This window comes from Triticum urartu, chromosome 3A (assembly GCF_056163025.1).
Source record: "Triticum urartu cultivar PI428250 chromosome 3A, HENAU_Tu73, whole genome shotgun sequence".
NCBI classification, from domain to species: Eukaryota; Viridiplantae; Streptophyta; class Magnoliopsida; order Poales; family Poaceae; genus Triticum; species Triticum urartu.
In genome coordinates, this window is record NC_141875.1 from 685,435,171 (window position 1) to 685,441,565 (window position 6,395).

Below are 6,395 nucleotides of genomic sequence, written 5' to 3' on the forward strand. Positions count from 1 at the left end.
AATGCACAAACAAACCAACCTCTATCAGAAGGAGGCCATCATACTAACTTCATGAACATATTTATTTAAATTTTCACTATTTTTAAATATAATGATTTTTAATGGTAGGAACTTATTCAAATATTACGCTCAGAATTTTTTTACATTTCCTATTTTTTAATAAATGAGAGGAACATTTGTCAAATGTTTTTGATATTGTTATGTGAATAAAATTTTACATTTGATAAACAATTTCTAATAAATGTCATGAACATATTTTCTGAACTACTTAAACATTTTCTTACTAACCTAGGCCTTCATGGTATCGAAATTCCGTATCTGCCATTTCATCTAATCTATCGACAACACATTTCATGATAATATGACATTCATATATGTTCTCCACACATTCCGAAATATAGCAGAAGGAATATTTGACATCTGAACAATGTACCGTCTGGATCTACTTTGTGTTGATATTTTTGGCAAAATTCTTACATTTTGACAACACATCATCTTGGGCTCTGATGTTACTAAAAAAGAATAGTTGAACATTTCGGTTGTACATTCTTATGGTTGCATCATTTAAGAAATGGTTTCAGCGAGCTGGGTTGTCCCAGTTTTGTAAGTATATGAATTAGTATAGTGTTTTTTGAGGGGAATGAACAAGTACAGTTTGACAGAGCAAACCAAAAATAACCGCATGCTATAGTTGAAAAGACGAGCACAAGAATTGAGAAGGAATGGGTTCGTCGGTTGCTGTCGTTGCCTACTGCATCCCTAGGCCCAGCTGCTGTATCGATGCCCGGACATACGTCGATGTGCGCCCATTCCTTGGACCATACTCTGACGTGATGCGCCTTCTCCACCACCTAACGGGCCGCCGCCACTGCCATCTCGGTCGCTTAGCTAACATTTTCTTTATTTTTATTTTGAGGCGAGACCAAGTGCGGTGCACACAGACAAGGCAAGTGCGCATGTTCTGGTTTGGTCCTCCAACATGCGATTGAGTCTCACTACTACAAAATTAAAGCAACCCACAATCTTTAACCCCCTACACTAACACATATTGTTTCTAAAGAAGAAGAAACTATCACACCTGGCACGCATTTCACCTAACCTTCTGCTTAGAGAAATTTTTAGTTGGTACCAAATTGATAAGCACCTCCACCATGGTGTTCGGATGCCAGACGGACTGCACCACCGCCGACGAGGCAATGGAGAAGCACCTCGCGCCGGATCCATGCATCATTTGGGCAGACGGAATGGATTCCCGCTGGATCGACTCCGACCGTTGTCGGGCAGACTCCTCCCGTGAGTGGCGGAGCGCAACGCAGACGGCCTTCTCCTCCTCGGGGTCTCGTGGGACGTGTTCCCAATAGTCAACGGATTGGGAGGTGTAAGACTCAGATGCGGTAACCGCAATGTCACACACGGATAGAGATCTCAGGAAGTAAGCTTCTGGGCGGAGTGAAGTGGAGTGAAGTGGAGTGGAGTGCGGCTAGGGTTTCATCCGGAGTACAGATAGGGTTGAATATGTGTGTGATCGAAAATTTACGCTGACAAACATTTAATTCATGTTTTCTTAAAAAATGGGAAGAATGTTTTTTAAAGGCGCTGGATCGAGTCTGACCATTGTCGGGCGGACTCCTCGCATGAGTGGCGCGCAACGCAGACGGCATCTCCACCTCGGGGTCTCATGGGACGTGTTCCCAATAGTCAACGGATTGGGAGGTGTAAGACTCAGATGCGCTAACCGCCATGTCACAGACGGATAGAGATCTCAATAAGTAAGCTTGTGGGCGGAGGGAAGTGGAGGAGAGTGGAGGGGAGTGGAGTGGAGTGGAGTCCGATAGGGTTTCATCCGGAGTGCAGATAGGGTTGAATATATGTGAGATCGAATATTTACGCTGACAAACTTTTACATTTAATTCATGTTTTCTTAAAAAATGGGAAGAATGTTTTTGAAGGTGTGGACATTTTAAATATTTTATATATTTTTTGAATTATATAGTTTTTGTATAATTATGCGAATAACATTTTTTAATAGTAGGAATTTCATGAAATATTATGCAAACTAATTTTTTACATTTCATGTTTTGTTAAAAAGTGCATGGAACACAATGTAAACTTGTGGACATTTTTGAAATATCATGAAAAAAATAAGAAATAATTTAAAAATATATATTGGTAAGCTCTATGTTAGATAAGGCATTAGTACAAAACACCCTTTTTGCTACGTGTACCCATCCATTTTTAGCAGGCACCATATGACACTTACTGTACAATCCAATTAGTAGTACAAATCCTTACTATTACCGACTTACTATACTTGGACTTTGACTACTCGGGAAATCTCTCTTTAGCAATGATACATTTGTATGGTCAACATTGGTAATCAAGATATGCTATGTGACATAAAAGATATGCTTATGAGCTGGTCTTATGTACCGGTATCTCTTCACGAAGTGATTTTTTTGTTCTAATGATGCAAATGCTGGTCCAATACATTTGTAAAACAAAGTGAATATACATTTTCCGAGCACCACCAATCTCGTTTTGATAATTTTGGATAGGCCGCCTAAGTTCACACTTAAAACTGCAATCTTATATATATATATATATATATATATATATATATATATATATATATATATATATACTAATTGGAGGCACCTTTCCTATTGTCTCATTAATCCACATAATCAATATTAATTGAATTGTTCGATCATATAATTTACGGCCAGGATAAGAGGAAAAGTTGCGTTACAAAGATGGTCCAATAAAAAAGCATCTTCCACATCCAGCAGTTGTGAAAAAAGAACAGAGAAGCCTCCACGCATAAACTCAGTGAAGGGAAAAAGGGATTATAGAATTTACTACCAGGATAAAGGAAAGGTTGCTTTACAAAGATGGTCGAGTAAGAAAATCATGACAACAATCTATGTTTCTCAAGTTTTTATATGTCATCTAAGATGAATTCATCCATTGAGTTGGGGACAAGAGATGTTACCCCTATCCTATTTGAGAATCTATATGGTAATCCACATACTACTAATAATGATGATGGTTATCATGAAGGCACTGGCTTCACAAGAAAAGCAGATAAAAAAACCTAAGAGGAAATCATTGGCCTAAGGTCCTTAAAGAAATAAAAATAACAAAAACACAGAAGTCTACAACTGCAAAGCCTCCCATGGAGAAGAATACCCAGTCAACTTGTTAGAGAAAATATGTCCATAAAAAGGAACTAAATCCACAAACAAACCAACCTCTATCAGAAGGTGGCCATCATACTAACTTCATGAAATATTTATTTAAATTTTCACTATTTTTAAATATAATGATTTTTAATGGTAGGAACTTATTCAAATATTACGCTCAGAATTTTTTACATTTCCTGTTTTTTAATAAATGAGAGGAACATTTTTCAAATGTGTGGACATTTTCTAAATTTCACCAAAAAATTTTGAATAAAATATTTTTGATATCGTTATGTGAATAAAATTTTACATTTGATAAACAATTTCTAATAAATGTCATGAACATATTTTCTGTGCTACTTAAACATTTTCTTGCTAACCTAGGCCTTCATGGTATCAAAATTCCGTATCTGCCACTTCATCTAATCTATCGACAACACATTTCACGATAATATGACATTCATATATGTTCTCCACACATTCCGAATTATAGCAATAGGAATATTTGACATGTGAACAATGTATCGTCTGGATCTACTTTGTGTTGATATTTTTGGCAAGATTCTTACATTTTGACCACACATCATCTTGGGCTCTAACCTTACTAAAAAAGAATAGTTGAACATTTCGGTTGTACATTCTTATGGTTGCATCATTTAAGAAATGGTTTCAGCGAGCTGGGTTGTCCCAATTTTGTAAGTATATGAATAGGTATAGTGTTTTTTGAGGGGAATGAACAAGTACAGTTTGACAGAGCAAACCAAAAGTAACCGCATGCTGTAGTTGAAAAGACGAGCACAAGAATTGAGAAGGAATGGGTTTGTCGCTTGTTGTCGTTGCCTACTCACTAGTAGAAAAAGGGTCAAACGTGAAGCACATTAGTGCCGATTTGTATTTGAGCCGGCACTAATGTATACATTAGTGCCGGTTCCAACAGCTAGCCGGGCCGCTTTCATTAGTACCGGTTCGTGGCGAACCTTTAGCACCGGTTCGTGCCACGAACCGGTACTAATGAGAGTGGTGGCAGGATGTTGTCAGAGTGGGGCCCCTCCAGCACCTTTAGTACCGGTTCGTGCCATGAACCGGTACTAAAGGTCGTCCTATATAAACCCTTCGTCCACCAGCACTCTGTTCTTCCCCCTTTCCCCTCTCCGGCCCTCTCCTATGTTTTTCCCTTCTTCCTCTCGAGTTCATCACAAAATTTGCCCAAAATTTGTCAAGATTTGAAGGCCCTCATCCATTCAAATGATCACAAAGGTTAGCAACTTTGTCCTTTCATCTCTCATTGCTAGATTAGCTCTTGCATTGGTTTATATAGTGATTAATTTGTGAGTTTAGTAATTTGGGAGGATATATATATATATATATATATATATATATATGTGCTAGTATTTGATTTATATGCAATTTGAGGTCAAAAATAACACTTAGTTTGCATATGTAGGTGTGGTTTACTTAGTGCCTTCTAAATCTCCATCGTAGCCACCGTCGATCGCCCGCACCGTCCCGTCGCCGGCACCACCTTGTGGTGAGCCTCTTGTTCATGAAATTTTATATAAAAATTCATGTTTGTGTGATTTGGATATATAGTTACTCGTATAATTATCTTACCCGTACGTTGTTTGTTATACATATAGTGCCATGGTTTTGATATCCGTCCCCGTCGGCCCTAGTCCTTGTTATGATTCGGATGTGGTATGTATATTCTCTTTTAAAACTAGTTGCATTTCGTGTTTATGACAAATTATGCCCATCAAGTTGACATAGAAATTTTTTCTAGGAGGTATCTGAACCGGAAATTCCAACCGACCCTATTGCCGAGAGGTTAAATTTAGTTGAAAGAGAAAACGAGTACTTGAAAGAAAAAATGAAAAGAATTGAGGGGGAGAAGATGGAATTGGAGTTGCATGTTGCCGATGCCGTCGATGATCACAAGATCAAGATGGAGAAAATGCGCTTGAAGATTAGAAAGATTAGAAAATATGCCATCGATACTGAGGCTTGGTATCATTATGCTGTTGGATCCATTGTTACCTTAGTTGCGATCTTGATCGTATTTGTTGTTGCATTTAAATGCTTTAGCTAGAGAGTTATTTGTTTGTTGCATTTAAGTGTTGTATGAACTTTATGTATGAACTTGTATTAATTTTGTCTATTCGGTGTTGTGTAATGAAGATGAGCCGGCAATGGATGTACGATGACCGATGCTCTCCCCAGTTCGTTGAGGGCGTGCGTACTTTTCTGCTTGCGGCTGAGGCAAACAAGCGGGCGTATGGTTTTATGCCTTGTCCATGTGCTCGATGTAAGAATGGTCACAATTACTCTACGTCAAGAACCATTCACGTCCACCTGTTTAAGACCGGTTTCATGCCCCATTATAATGTTTGGACCAAGCACGGAGAAAGAGGGGTTATGATGGAAGACAATGAAGAAGAAGAGGACGACGACAGCTATCCTGGCCATGGGTTCCCTGAATACGATGATACAACAATGGGGGAAGAAGCTGAGCCGGTAATGCGGGAAGAAGCTGAGCCGGCAATGCGGGAAGAAGCTGAAGAAGAGGCATCAGATGAGCCCGTTGATGATCTAGGTCGGGCCATTGCCGATGCAAAGAGAAACTGCGCAAGTGATTTGGAGAAGAAGAAGTTGCAGCGCATGTTAGAGGATCACAAAAAATTGTTGTACCCGAATTGCGTAGGTGACAAGAAAAAGATGGGCACCACACTGGAATTGCTGCAATGGAAGGCAGGGAATGGTGTATCTGACAAGGGATTTGGAAAGTTGCTGGTAATGATAAAGGATATGCTTCCAAAGGACAACGAATTGCCTGAGAGTACGTACGAAGCAAAGAAGGCTGTCTGCCCTCTAGGGTTAGAGGTGCAGAAGATACATGCATGCCCTAATGATTGCATCCTCTACCGCGGTGAGTACGAGGATTTGAACGCTTGCCCGGTATGTGGTGCATTGCGCTATAAGATCAGCCGCGATGACCCTGGTGATGTCGAGGGCCGGCGCCCCAGGAAGAAGATTCCTGCCAAGGTGATGTGGTATGCTCCTATAATACCACGGTTGAAACGTTTGTTCCAAAACAAAGAGCATGCCAAGGCGATGCGATGGCACAGAGAAGACCGTAAGAAATACGGAAAGTTGAGAGTACCCGCTGACGGGTCGCAGTGGAGAAAAATCGAAAGAAAGTACGGGAAGGAGTTTGCA

At 39.7% G+C, this 6,395-nt stretch overlaps 1 long non-coding RNA gene across 1 annotated transcript; it reads left to right on the top strand.

Annotated features, from left to right (window-relative positions):
- Positions 1-4,565: 4,565 nt before the first annotated feature.
- LOC147981596 (uncharacterized) lies at positions 4,566-5,131 on the top strand. Its single transcript, XR_015599929.1, has 3 exons — positions 4,566-4,710; positions 4,820-4,877; positions 4,963-5,131. It is a non-coding gene; the product is annotated as an uncharacterized LOC147981596 (long non-coding RNA).
- The last annotated feature ends 1,264 nt before the right edge of the window (positions 5,132-6,395 follow it).